Source organism: Rhinatrema bivittatum, chromosome 7, assembly GCF_901001135.1.
Source record: "Rhinatrema bivittatum chromosome 7, aRhiBiv1.1, whole genome shotgun sequence".
NCBI lineage: Eukaryota > Metazoa > Chordata > Amphibia > Gymnophiona > Rhinatrematidae > Rhinatrema > Rhinatrema bivittatum.
Window position 1 is genome coordinate 132,901,651 of NC_042621.1, and position 15,147 is coordinate 132,916,797.

A 15,147-nucleotide genomic window follows, 5' to 3' on the forward strand; every position below is an offset into this window, starting at 1 on the left:
GTAGTCTAAGCTGAATTTAAAAAAGGTTTGGACAAGTTTCTGTAGGACAGGTCCATTTACCGTTATTAACCAGGAATTGCAGCAGGGAAGAGAGCTCCCCATTTTGGATGGACTGCATACTTCTAAGAGAAAAATTGGCTACTTTCAGAGACTTCATGAACCAATGGTAACAACTTTTTAAAATATATCCGAAGCAGAAAGCCTGTGAGGGAGTCAGTTGGACCATTAGATGATCGGGGGTTAAAGGGGCACTTAGAGAAAATAAGGCCATCGCAGAAAGATTGAATGATTTCTTTGCTTCTGTGTTTACTAAAGAGTATGTTGGGGAGATACCCATTCTGGAGAAGGTTTTCATGGGTAATGATTCAGATGGATTGAACCAAATCATGGTGAACCTAGAAGATGTGATAGGCCTGATTGACAAACTGAAGAGTAGTAAATCATCTGGACCGGATGGTATACACCCCAGGGTAATGAAGGAACTCAAAAATGAAATTTCAGACCTATAGTAAAAATTTGTAACCTATCATTAAAATCATCCATTGTAGCTGAAGACTGGAGGATAGCTAATGTAATCCCAATATTTGAAAAGGGCTCCAGGGGCGATCCGGGAAACTACAGACCGGTTAGACTGACTTCAGTGCCAGGAAAATTAATGGAAAGTGTTCTAAGCATCAAAATCACAGAACATATAGAAAGACGTGGTTTAATGGAACAAAGTCAGCATGGCTTTACCCAAGGCAAGTCTTGCCTCACAAATCTGCTTCACTTTTCTGAAGAAGTTAATAAACATGTGGATAAAGGTGAACCGGTAGATGTAGTATACTTGGATTTTCAGAAGGCGTTTGACAAAGTTTCTCATGAGAGGCTTCTAGGAAAAGTAAAAAAGTAATGGGATAGGTGGCGATGTCCTTTCGTGGATTGCAAACTGGCTAAAAGAAAGAAAACAGAGAGTAGGATTAAATGGTCAGTTTTCTCAGTGGAAGGGGAGTGGACAGTGGAGTGCCTCAGGGATCTGTATTGGGACCCTTACTTTTCAATATACTTATAAATGATCTGGAAAGAAATACGATGAGTGGGATCCACCATGACCATACAATTCCTCTCTGACTGCGATGGGATGAAATCTGCTGTGACCACACAGGGCCTCTCCTCTTCTGTCCCCCTAGTATTCAGGGCACCCGTTAACTGATGGCACCCTGGGCAACCACCCAACTCATCCATCCCAAAAACCAGCCCTAGTGAAGATATTAATTTATAAATGTTCGGAAATTTGATGGTTAAAAGTTGGCAATCCTACCTGCCAGGAGACCCTCACCTTGGTGTAGCAGGAAGTGATCCTATATCTAGGATCTGCCCTCTAGATGATACTTTATTCTCTCACACTGAGGATGTTTCTTCAGGTTCCTGCAGAAGTGAAACTGGTTCCAGCTGCTCCACTGATGACTGCATTCTGGGCTGAGCCAGCTACTTCTCTTTGACTCCAGCTTTCCAAGAGACTTATAGGTGGTTCCCAGATCATTTTAGGGTTCTCAAGGGTAGTTCCTTAAGTTCAAGTTGCAATGGTGTCTCTTGTTCCAGAAATTTCTTCCTATTTCAACGATGAGGCTAAAATGGTCCTGCTGATTCTCCTGCCATCAGGAAAGGCTTTAGCTGGAATTGCTTCTTGCTAGACAGCCTTTGGGGGCCTTGATCTGGAGAAATTTTCACCTGTACAACCAGCTTTTGATCTTTGCATTCAGAGAGGGTGCTATTCCACCTGTATCTCTACTTCCAGAACCAACCTCTGACTTTCTCTCATATAAACTTAAATCTAAAAGGAGGTGCTCACCTATACCTGGTCCCAGATAAAGGGCCAGTTCCTGTCCTTGCACCACACCAGCTATCTTTATAATCTCCAGTGCCTGCTCTTGCTTGGATGAAGCCCACATCAGCTGCCTCTTCAACTCCAGTTCCTGTCTTTATACTGGTGAAGCTAGCACCAGCTGTTTCTACAGCTCAAGTGCCTGCTTCTGCACTGATGAATTTAGCATCAACTGTATATATAGAGCAAACATTGCAACTAACTGCCCCTGACAATGCAATTGCTCCTGACCTTGCTCCAGTTGTCTCCATGATTGCAACTGGTTTATTTAAAAGATTTTTATACACCTTGTATACTATAAAAAGTAGAACTAAGCGGTTTAGAAAGATTAAAACATACATAATTATAATACAAACAGAGGCGGTAATACAAAATTAAAGGGATATAATTACAATCGCAACAAAAATTGAGATGTAATAAAGATGGAATTGAGCAGTCACATTAACAATTCAGATCTGGGAAAGCTTGTGAAAAGAAGTACGTTTTTACCGCTTTCTTGAAGTCAAGTTTTGGGGTGAGCTGTGGCTGTGAACTTGCTTCATTTGTTCCCAAGACTGCAACTACTCGTGGTCCTACTACAGCTCCAGACTCCGTACCTGATTCCAGCCTGGCAGAATCTAGTCTGCTTTGGACTGTGGCTCTCCTGCTTGGGTCCGGGTCCCTGCACCCACTTTGGGGGGGATGTTCAAAAGCAGGAGGGGGACATTCTGTCAGGGTCCAACAGGGTTTTAGCCCATGGGCCTGGGAGTTTCAGGCTCAACATCTGCCACCGAGCTAAAGAGAATTCTGGAGCAGCACTGGGTGTGCCCCAAATCAACACTAACATATAAAGCATTCCCTAAAGGCACACAGTTGTTGGTCCAACGTCTTGGCATCAGCCCTGCGGAAATGCTAGTCATTTGGCCTCTGATCCTGGCCCTGCTTTGCAATCTTGTTCCAGTGCTCCTGCTCCACTCTTCTGTCCTGGTTTCTGTCCAGCCCCTGGCTTCCTCCATCACACCTCGGGCCTAGCCTCTCCAGGCAGGCACCTGCCATCCAGGACAGCCCTTGAAAGCGAGCTCTAATAGCCCTGAAAACATCTGGGTGATTTGAAACTTGTGCATAAAATATTAGAGATCTTTTCTCTATAAATGTGTCTATAGCCCTTACTTGTAAAATCAGGATGAGTTTGGGATTCTCATATGTACGATCCACACCTGGAATCTGCCCACTTTATTCCCAAACTTATAGAATTTATGTTTCTGAAAAAAAAAAAAAAAAAGAAAGTTAGTTCATGGTTTTTGGTATAGCAACATGTTCATTGCTACTTTTGTAACTGAGTAAATCTATTTGTTGTTTAATGACAGAGCACTCTGACGGTTCCATTTAGACCTTTTCAATTTTTTCTTTAGCTTCAATATATCTTTATCTACTTCTTTTCTTTATCTCACTGAATATGAAATTCTCTCTCCAAAGAGGACTACCCTTTACTGCTTCTCAAAAGCAAAATCTTTCCATTTGGATAATAAGCATGTGCACACTAATTTTTTTTTTTTTTGCTGTTTTTCATTTTTGGGATTTTTATATTTTTTCTTTTCAGGAAATTGTGTGCCTTATTAATAAATAGGGCCTACTATTAGCAAAAAGCATACCCTATTTGCAAATAGAGTGCACTACTTGCTAACAGGGTGTACCATTTCCCAAAAATGAAATGTCATATTTTTTCTTTTTTTGGTTCATTTGAAATGAAACAAAATGGGCTCATTCATCATGCTTTACACTTTTGTTTCAAATGAATGCACATCCCTATTGTATATTTACATTCGTTAAAATTAGAATCGGAGGAAAAATAAGGAAACTTGTAGAATGTATTTGTTTTTAGATCCAAAATAATTAAGCAGTCTATCTCAGATTCCTGGACATGGGCAAATAATTTATCAGAGATCAGGGCATAATCAGTACAAGAGTGTGAAGTTTAGATCCTTAGGGGTACATTTTTTAAAAAAGCACGAGCGCGTACTTTTGTTCGCATACCAGGCGCAAACAAAAGTACGCCGGATTTCAATAGATACGTGCGAAGCAGCGCATATCTTTTAAAATCCGGGGGTCGGCACGCGCTGCCCGTTCCCTCAGAGGCCGCTCCGAAATCAGAGCGGCGTCAGAGGGAACTTTCCTTCCTCTTCCCCCCACCTCCCCTCCCCTCCCTTATCCAACCCACCCCCCAGCCCTACCTCAATCCCCCTCCTAACCTTTATCCAGGAAGTTACGCCTGCCTCTGGGCAGGCATAACTTGCACGCACCGAATGTCTGGTGGCGCAGCAGGCCCCGACACAGGTTGCTGTATCGGGGCACTCGACCACGCCCCCGAACACGCCCCGAGCCAACACCATGCCCCCTGGCCATGCTCCCGAACCACCCCTTTTTGCAAGCCCAGGGACATACGCGCGTCCTGGGGCTTGAGCGCGCGGCCGAGTCTATGTTTAATAGGCTCGGCGCGCGCAGGGGCAGATTTCCTCAGGTTACGCACATAGCTTCTGCCCATTAGTGAGTGAACGCTCCAAGCACTGATCAGCAAAAATCCTTCTGGATGAGGAGGATCTAAGTGGTTGAAGAGGATCTGTCGTCGACCCCTCCTAGAAATAGAGGAATAGTTGCCTTGGGCATAAGAAATTAAACTAGCTCTGAGAAAAATTTGTGACTATATATGTTGAGATACATATATTACAAATGATTAACTTTTCATTAGCAATTCTAACCTCTATAATAACGAAACATCCTAACAAGTCCTTAGTAACTTAATCTGCAAAAAACAGTAGGGCTTTGATTAAAATGTCCATTTCCCTTTTTCCCCCCATTGTCTAAGGCTGCAAAGCACTGCCCCAACCAGTTTTCAGAGAACTTAACATGTTTGACCTCATTAAGTTTGTTTTTCTTTAACATAACACCCCAAGTTTCAAAATGCTTAAGTGTGGAAAGTAGTTTTCCTTTTAATAGGAGATCAGACTCACCGCATTCCAAGAAACCAGTCTACGCCTACTCATCCAATTCAATATACAATTGTGATTATCAGTTTACATACCCCTGGCAGAATTTGTAAGATGTGTAACATTTTAAGGAAATGAGTGATCAGACAAAACATGTTTGTTATTTTAATGTGTTTCAGATTAAACTATTATGCAAAGACTAGCAAAATCATTAAACAAACCATAGCAATAAAGAAAATAATAAAATGATCTTGTTCAAAAGTTTGAATATTTGGGCTGATAATATACACTCAAGTTGACACACACAAGTTGAGATGGCGTTGAAGGGTAGGTGTCCACACCTGTGCCTTGTTTGATTGTAATTAGTCTGTGCATAAATAGTTAATGAGTTTCTTAGCTCTTGAGAAACCATTGTGCATTTCATACAGGGCTGCACTGACTTTGTTGGTTACTGAAACATGTGGAAAGCAAAAGAACTGTCAAAGGATCTGTGAGCAAAAGTAGTTCAACTTTATAAATCAGGAAAAGAATATAAAAATCCAAAGATTTGAAAATGCCAATCAGTATTGTTCAAACTCTGAACAAGAATTGGAAAATGATGGATTCTGTTAATACCAAGCCACAGTCAGGTAGACCAAGAAAGATTTCAGACAACTGCTAGGAAAATTTGTCAGGATACAAAGAAAAAACCACAAGCAACTTCTATTGAAATTCAGGCTTCTCTGAAACACAGTGTGATGTGCGTGTTTCAAGCATGCACAATAAGGAGATACTTGAACAAAAATGGGCTGCATGGTAATGTCAGAAAAAAGCCATTGCTGCACCAATGCCATAAAACAGCCCGCTTACAATACGCCAAAGAGCATCTAGAGAAGCCTCAAAATAATTTGGAGTGATGAAACCAAAATTGAACTTTATGGTCACAACCATAAGCGCTATATTTGGAGAGGAGTCAATGCCTACTGTGAAGCAGGGAGGTGGAACTCGTCTATTTGGGGGTGGGGGGTGAACTATAGCAGCACAGGAAATTTAGTCAAAATTGATGGCAGGATGAATTCAGCATCTTATCAGAAAATATTGGAGGAGAATTTGTATTCATCTGTCAGAAAGCTGCATATGGAGCGTGCTTGAACTTTCTAACATGTCAATGATCTGAAACATAAGACCAAGTCAATCCTTCAGTGGCTGCAGAAGAAAGTGAAGGTTCTGGAGTGGTCATCATGGTCTCCTGACCTCAACAACATTGAACCACTTTGGGGAGAACTTAAACATGCAGTTCATGCTAGACAGCCAAAGAATTTACAGGATCTGGAACCTCATTCACAATTTTCACAAAAGACTATAAGCCATCATCGATTATAAAAGGGGACAACATGTGATATTAAGAACCAAGGGTATGCAAATTTTTTTTTATTAACAGGACCGTTTTATTATTTTCTTTATTACTATGGTTTGTTTAATAATTGTGCTATTCTGTAATGCATAATAGTTAAATTTGAAACACAATAAAAATTACAAATGTGACTTCAACACCTTTTAAAGCGAAATTTTGAAGGTGTGGGGTCCTTATCTGCAAATTCTCTCTAGTAGAGCTAGAAGCTTTATATTGAACTCACTTTAATAGGCAGGTTTTATTGATTACTTCCTTATATATTTTATTGTATTTTTTCATTACATTCCCTGTGTTTTTAAACATGTACAGAGTAGTCCAACACAGATCAGGATGATTATATCTATATGCGTAAGAAATATAGTAGGGAAGGGAAGTAAGGGAGGGCTACATTAGGGATGTACGGGGAGAAAATTAAAAATTTGTCATTCTGTCCACCTGGGGAATAGGAATAGCCTAGTGGTTAAAGCAGTGGACTATGAACCAGGAGACCAAGGTTCAAATCCTGCTGTTGCTCCTTGTGACCTTGGGCAAGTCACTTTACCCTACATTGCCTCAGGTACAAAAACTTAGATTGTAAGCCCTCTAATAATTAATAAATAAATATGTAATCTCCATTATGTAAAGAATGCAAATATGTTCATTCTTAGCAGATTTTTTTGTATTTGCTGTTATGCTGATGTATTCTGCTACCTGTGCTTACTAGTAAACATGTTTAAACTAAAAATAATAACAGATGTGTTTTGTCTGATCACTCATTTTCTTAAAATGCTACACATCTTACAAATTCTGTCAGGGGTATGTAAACTTATGAGCACAACTGTATATAGCGATGGACTCATCCCAACTTGCTTGCAGGGCCACTTTTACGTAATGGGTAAAAGGGACAGCTGCCCCAGGTCCTACATAGCAGGGGGCCCATAGCACAAACCCTTAAGGACTGTGTTTATGCCAGCCTGCAGAGGCCAGCAATAGTATGCTGCTGCTGCTGCATGCTGAGCTTATATGGGCACACACAGACCAGAAGAAGACGACATGCACGGCAGGAAAACTGCAACAGTGGGCCAGATGTGGCACAGAGCACAAAGGCAGAGTTAGTTAGAGGCTTGTGGGGCTTGCCCGAGAGCAAAGGAAGGAGACAAGTGGTAGGGGTGGCAGTTGGCAGAGGCGAGGGGTGCAGGCTGAGAGGGTGAGGGGGGGCAGTGGTCAATATGGGAAAAAATAAAAAGTGGTCTCAGCCACAAACATTTGCCCAGAGCTCCTTAAATAGTTAAAAACGTCCCTGCTCGCTTGCATTACTGATTGCTCATTCTCCGATCAAATGCGTGCAATTTCACTTTGGAAATCAGTGTGAAGAGGGTTAAAGATACCCACGGACTTTGTATCAGTTGCTGGTAGTTACAAAATTACCCCTATACAGGGCAATTTTCAGGAGCCATTTACCTGGGTAAATACTGTGTCTGAAAACTGCTCACCAATTCTCTGGTTAAAAGTACAGGCGGAGACAAACAACATGCTGAATTTTCGCGTGAACGTGATTTAAAATCTGCCCAATAGTGAATGCAACCTAGTATTTTACATATATGGCATGATCTAGGTATTATTAGATTATCTGAATTGTATTGTGTAGCAACGGATACAATTTTTCCTTTTGACCAACTGAAAATGGATTTTCATCTCTCTAATACACAATTGTATGCTTATTTACAGGCTAGACGACATGTGTTAGAGATAAAACGTAGTGAACTTTGCATTATTAGCTCTGAATCTCTGGCAAGTTTTATAATTGGAACTGTTATTAAGGATAATAAGCTAGCATGCTGGTATAAAATGAGATTGGAAAAAATCAAGTACAGTAACATTATCTGCTTTAGCAGAGAACTGGTCTACAGAATTAGGTACTACAATTGATGTGACTAATTTAGCAACGTTATTTAAGACTTTGAATGCTATATCGCTCGCCTCACAATTCCAGGTAATGCAATTTGAAATCTTGCATGTTATTTTGATGCAACTAAACTTTTTAAAATGGGGCTTAGTGTTTCCGATGAGTGTGTAAAATGTCATAACTAAAGATATAATTTTCCCATAGATTTATTTTTTGTAATAGACTCTATACCTATTGGAAGAAGGCTCTAGAGGTAGTGGAGCAAGTGGTGGGGGTTAAGCCCTGTTTCACAGCTGAATGCTTGTTAGGCCTTTTAGAGTGGGCAGAGGATTTACCAAAAGGTTATGATTGCTTTTTCAGTTGCTAGATTGGGTATTTCTAAATTTTGGAGGAAAGAACACTCCACTCCTATACAATTGTTTTGTTTTTTTTCATGTTAGATTGGAAATTATTAGTACAATTAGATGCCAAGATGATGCAGAAGCCTTTGCCTAAAGAATTTCAGAAAATTTGGGCAACTTTTTATGAGTTTATGCCTTTATAATATAAAACCTATTTTATATTGTATATATTCATATAGGGGTAGATCTTTAAAAAATACGCGATTGCGTACTTTTGTTCGCGCACCAGGCGCAAACAAAAGTACGCTGGATTTTATAAGATACGCACGTAGCCACGTGTATCTTATAAAATCCGGGGTCAGCGCTCGCAAGGGGGTGCACATTTGTGCAACCTGCGCGTGCCGAGCCCAGTGGCGCTGCCTGTTCCCTCAGAGGCCGCTCCGATTTCGGAGCGGCCTCTGAGGGAACTTTCCTTCACCCTCCCCCCACCTAACCCACCCCCCCCAGCCCTATCTAAACCCCCCCCCTACCTTTGTCGGCAAAGTTACGCCTGCCGGCCGGCAACCCCACTCATGTTCCAGTCCCGGGGGCTGGTCCGGAGGCCTCGACCGTGCCCCTGGGCCGGTGCCACGCCCCCGGGCCCGCCCCCGAAATGCCACGGCGTTTCGGGAACGCCCCCGGACACACCCCCTTCCGCCCTTTTCGAAAGCCCCGGGACTTACGCGCGTCCCGGGGCTTTACGCGCGCCGGCGGCCTATGCAAAATAGGCCGCCGGCACGCGAGGACACTGCGCGCAGGCCTTTTAAAATCCGCCCCATAATGAATGGCTTGGTTAGGGACTAGGTGTGAATGAGGAATGAATGATTATCTTGTCTTATTTTACTACTATGGTAGTATTTAATGTGGTTTCAAAAAAAAAAAAAAAAAAATTGATACAGCTTGCTGTTTGAATTCCTTTTCATTGGTATTGTTAATGTTCTATTGTTCAGTGTTGCATTTAATAAATATACATTAAAAAAATTATATGCAAAGTACAGAGGTGTAACTTGCGTGAGTTTTGCCAGGTTAAGCTTTAAAGTGAACTTGCTTTGGGAATTGGTGTAAGTTATGCAAACTGTTACAGAATAACTCCCATGGAGGGTAGTTTTCAATAGTGTGCACAACACAGCACATACACATAAAAGTAGGTGCTCTTAAAGTTACATCTGTAGTTTATCAACTATGCAGCAGGAACCATACGGTGTATAAAATACTGCCTTGAAAATATGCATGTATGTTTCAGTACATACACTTTTTTTGAATGCAGGCATCCCCATAGTTTATACACCTATTTTATAAAAGCATTCAGATATAATTGTAACATGTACATAATAACCCTTAGTTTATGCACGGAGGCAGAAAGTTTTATAAAGCTGGCTGATGTATGTGCGGGTCTTGCTTACGAAAAATATTTCCTTGTGTGCATACTTCAAAGCATCAGTTCACTGAAATCTCCACCAGTTCACCTGCACCCTCTACCCTCCTACCCACCAGCAGGATAAAAGCGAAGTTAGATTTAATATATCTGCAACTTGATTAGCAGGCATAAAAGCACACACGCGTGTTAGAGGACGTGCGCACGTACACCATTTGTAAATTATGTACACATGCATACTTCCAAACCCACATTGGAACACCCTCACAACATCCTCTTTTCTCCAGGCTTACTTTTCTATGCTTATAATCACATCCTTCTGAAAATGTGCTTATCCAGAAAGGATCCAGAACTGAACAAGCATGTAAGCCTCGTGAAATGGGGGTAAAATTTATGAATATGTGTTAAAGGTCATATCCAAACATCACTGGCAATAATCTGTGTGCGTATATATGTATTTCTTTCCATCTCTGTTCAGATACGACTGTCATATGACTGTACCCTTCAGTACACAGTGCGACTAACTTAGAAACATGTATATGTGTTCTTATAACTTTTTGTATGGTGTCCTAAGCACATCAGATATTCAGTGCATGTCTGAAGGGACACGAGGGCTTGGATAGGGTTATTTTTTTCACAAGCAGACTTCAGACAAGGGGGAATGGACGTGTCCTGGGAAGCAGACTCCTTTAGTTCTTGGTGGATGTTGTCTTTCAATAAGTGTTGGGACTGACTCGCAGAAGTGGTGTAAGACAGCATTGGTTCCCCTGTTCTCAGGAGAAAGCCTCAAGGAGTTCTCTCTTGGGGAGGAGTAGCCAATTTTCAAACTGTTCACTTAGATACACGCCCCATGGACCTTGCACCTAATTTTCAAAGGGCAATTGTGCACATGCTTTCCCTATGAAAATCACCATGGGTACTTTTGCACCTGCTTTTTTTTGCTCCTGCTTTTTTTTGCACAGATAAAATTTCTGTGGAAAGCAACCCATGGCGATCTGAAAATAGTTTACTAGCGTTGTTTTGCCATCTCGTCTGAGACGTCTCTGGGAATTCCTCCCTTAATATAGGTCAAAGGGATGCGTGCTCATGGAAACCCCCCTCCCCCACGCCGGCTTGAAGGGAGGGCAGGTTTCAGCCAGCCAGCTTACCCAGGTAAAACACGATTCAGAGGGTAAATGGCTTTGAAAATTGCTTTGCCTGAATGTAGCTGTAATTATCCAGAGTCTCGTGCGGTAACTCTTCAGCGTTTATATTTCACATGGCTAAATTACTGTACTGCCAATAAAATATTTATTAGTGTTGTGGAAACAATTAGTGCAAGTTGCACTGGGACCAGCTTCTAAATATTTTTTTTCCCTCTTTGTTTAAAAAATGTTTTTTATTTGATCAGTACACAGGAATCCTCACAGCTGATTCACAATTGAAAGCTTAACTTTTTCTCCCCTTTTCTTACTCTTTCCTCTCCATTTCCCCCCCCCCCCCCCCCCCCCCCAATTCTCTCTCTTCCCTTTTCTGGCTTCTTCAGAAACAGCTCTGGTGCTAATCTCCATCGGACAAGTGCACCCCCAGACTTAATTTTCCTGTGGGCGTTTAGGTTTTGGGAAGAAACCAGCACATCTACAGGCAATTTTCACATAAAATTTATGGATCTAGCCCAAAATTGGAAAAAAAAAAAAGTTTTTCCCCTTAAACTTATGGATCTGTCTGTGTACATTTGATCTTCCGAACCATTCAACCTACAGCAATCAAATTTTCAGGAAAGAGGTGAGTAATAAATCAAATAAAAACATAATAAAAAGCTAGAAACGTTTCCTCACAGCACCTATGGATAAAGACTGATTTACACTGCCCAACATGATCAAGAGTGATGATATATGCTCCCCACTTCTAGAGAATAATAGAATGGAGAAATTACTTACCTGATAATTTCGTTTTCCTTAGTGTAGACAGATGGACTCAGGACCAGTGAGGTTTATGCTCCCCTGCCAGCAGATAGAGACGGAGCAAGCTGATGTCACAGTATATATATAACCCTGAAGAGACCACAGCTTGCCAGTATTCTCTTCAAAAGCAAATGTGGACAGACTAACAAAAAAACTAGATTGAAAACATGATTAAAGACATAACCAGAACTGTACTCAACCAACCATATACCTTGAACTCACATAAGCTTCTCGGTACCCCAAGCTAGGGACTGGATGAACACTTACCAGTAATGCCTTGGGATCCAGAGCCCCACAGGAAGACTATTGACACTCATGTGGCAGCAGAGAGCGGGAAGCTGAGTCCCTCTGTTTACACTAAGGAAAACAAAATTATCAGGTAAGTAATTTCTCTATTTCCTAGCATGGACTCGGGACCAGGGGGATGTACCAAAGCTACTCCCCAACAGGGTGGGAGACTGCCCGCAGTCCAGTCAACACCGCACGTGCAAAGGCTGCATCCTCCTGGGCCTGCACATCCACAAGATAAAACCTAGAAATAGTGTGTAAGGAGGACCAAGTTGCAGCTCAGCAGACATTGACGGGAGACAGACTAACCTCCGCCCATGACACTGCCCAAGTCCTAGTGGAATGGGCCCTAACTTGAATAGGCAACGGCTTCCCAGCATCCACATATGCAGCCGTGACCACCTCCTTAATCCAACGAGCTATGGTAGCCCACAAAGCCAAAGCGCCCTGCTTACTCCCACCATGGAGAACAAACAGGCGATCCGTCTTTTGAAAAGACTCAGAGACCTCCAGATACTGCACAAGACGCTTAACATCCAAGAAGCGCAAAAGGCGAAACTCCTCCGCATCCCTGACCTTATCCAGGGATGGCAAGGAGATGGACTGATTCAAATGAAAGTCCGAGACTGCCTTGGGCAAGAAGAATGGAATAGTTCACCCAAGTCACCTGAAGGGAACGGCTCTCGGCAAGACTAGGCCTGCAGCTCAGAAATCAGATGCCCAGAACATATAACCACCAGGAACACAGTATTCAAAATCAACAACTGTAAGGAAGGCTACGAAGTGATTGGAACGTATGGCCTGCCAAAATGTCCAGCACCAAATTAAGACTCTACAATGGAACCAGTAACCTCAAGGGAGGCCAAAGGTGCTTCACTCCCTTCAAAAGACAGGCCACGTCAGGATGAGATGACAAGGAAATACCATTCACCAGGCCTCAAACAGGCAAGAGTTGAACCTGCACCTTCAAGGAATTAAGGGCCAAACCTTATTCAGTCTATCCTGCAAAAAGATCTAGAATGAGAGGGATCTTAACTGAATGATGAAGAACACTCCGCTTCTCACACCAGGCCTCAAAAGCTCTCCAAACCCACAGATAAGCCAAGGTAGTGGAGAACTTCGAATGTGGAATAAAATGCCAATCACCGCAGAGGAATAACCACAATTTAACAGGCAAGCCCTCTCAAGGACCAAACCATAAGACATAATTGAGTCAGATCCTTGTGAAGAACTAGTCCCTGCTGAAGCAAATCCATGTGCAGCGGAAGACGAAGGGGGGCCTCCACCAGGAGTGATCATAAATCCACATACCATGGATGCCTGGGCCAGTCCAGCGCCATCAGGAGTACTAGCCCCGGAGGAAAGGCATAAAGCAATCTCTCTTCTAGCCAGACCTGTACGAGAGTGTCTATTCCCAGGGACCACGGAGCTCTCCTGTGACTGTAGAAGCGAGGAACCTTCGCATTTCAAGAAGTCGCCAGCAGGTCTAGGAACGGAAAGCCTCAGTGATCCACAATCGACTGAAACACCTCGGTTGACAACACCCATTCTCCTGGACAGTGAGCCCTCCAACGGGTACACCAGGATTCCTTCTTTTCACAAGGCTGCTGCTACCACCACCATAATCTTGGAAAATGTTCTGGGAGCAGTGGCTAGACCAAAAGGTGGCACCTGAAACTGATAATGGTGCCCCCAACACTGCAAAGCATCGAAAGCATTGGTGTTCCAATTGGATAGGAATATGAAAGTAAGCCTCTGACAGATCCATGGAGGTCAGACATTTCTGACTGCACTGCCATTATTACAGAGCGTAAGGTTTCCATTCGAAATGAGTTACCGTCAAATGACAGTTGATCCTCTTGAGATCCAAGAGGTGTCGAAAGAAGCCCTCCTTCTTAGGCATAACAAAATAAATGGAATATTGCCCCATACTTTGAGATGTGGGCACCAGAACCAAAGCCTTCCGTCTGAGGAGCCTTTGAAACATGCACTCCACTGCCAGCTTCTTCTGCGGGAGTGGCAAGGAGACACTATGAACACATCCTAAGGAATACTGTGAAATTTCAGTGTATACGCTTTGCATATCACTTCCAGGACCCACTGGTCCGACGTGATCTCAACCTACCTCCAATAAAAGAGAGAGACATCCCCCTATTTCCTGTTCCAGAAGGTGGGTCAGCAAACTGTCATTGGGAAGCTCGGGAAGGTCCACCACCCAAGCCCGCTCCTCTCTTGGGCTGCTGGGGATGAAAGGACTGAGACCTACCGAAAGGTCGAGTCCACTGAAAGGTCCTTCCTCTGTAGGGACGAAAACATCTGTAACCCTGGAAATGATCCCTCATACCAAAAGGGTGCTGTAACTGTTTCTTATCCTCTGACAACAGAGGCACCAGAGACTTGCCCACTTACTCCAACTCTCTCCCAAACAAGAGAGAGCCTTTAAAGGGCTTTGGAAGCTGTGTCAGCTAACCAATTTTGCAACCAGTGTTAACACCTTGTTGCTATCCCAAAGCCACTCCTCTGACCAAGGTCTGTCCCAAATCACAGCCTGCGTCTGCTAAATAGGAGGCAGCAAGCTCCAAAACCGCTCTGGAATTCCTTCCAGACTCATCAACCTCCTGCGAGAGAAGAAGATGAGATCTCACCACTAGAGCACAACAGGAAGCACTCTGTTAATTCATCGCCACTGCCTCAAAGGCTTGCTTAAGAATAGCCTCAATCCTTCGATTATGTACATCCTTCAAGGCCGCTCCTCCCTCTATGGGGATAGTTGTCCACTTAGACACAGCATATTCCAGAGCATCCATTTTGGGAAAATGCAAATGCTCTCTCACAGATCCAGGGGTACAGGCCTTCCAATGTCTGACCCCCTTTAGAATTTGCCTCTGGGGTATTCCATTCCAGATCAGTCAATTCCTGGATGGCATTCATCACCGGGAAAAGACAAGAGGCTTTATGTAAGGAAACCATAGAGGGATTCTTCTGGAGCTCTGACATAGCATCCGAACTAGTGTCACCCAGCTGTTCCAAGGTCTGGGAAATCAGAGCCAGCAGTT

The 15,147-nt window shown here is 42.9% G+C and overlaps 1 long non-coding RNA gene across 1 annotated transcript in view; it reads right to left on the reverse strand.

The window, feature by feature from the left end:
• Positions 1-11,837, reverse strand: part of LOC115096122 — a 50,995-nt gene extending 39,158 nt beyond the window's left edge. Inside the window, exons 1-2 of the long non-coding RNA XR_003857980.1 lie at positions 11,780-11,837; positions 3,014-3,105 (exon numbers count right to left, since the gene is read on the reverse strand). This is a non-coding gene — a long non-coding RNA (uncharacterized LOC115096122). The remainder of the gene's footprint in view (positions 1-3,013; positions 3,106-11,779) is intronic.
• Between the last annotated feature and the right edge of the window lie 3,310 nt (positions 11,838-15,147).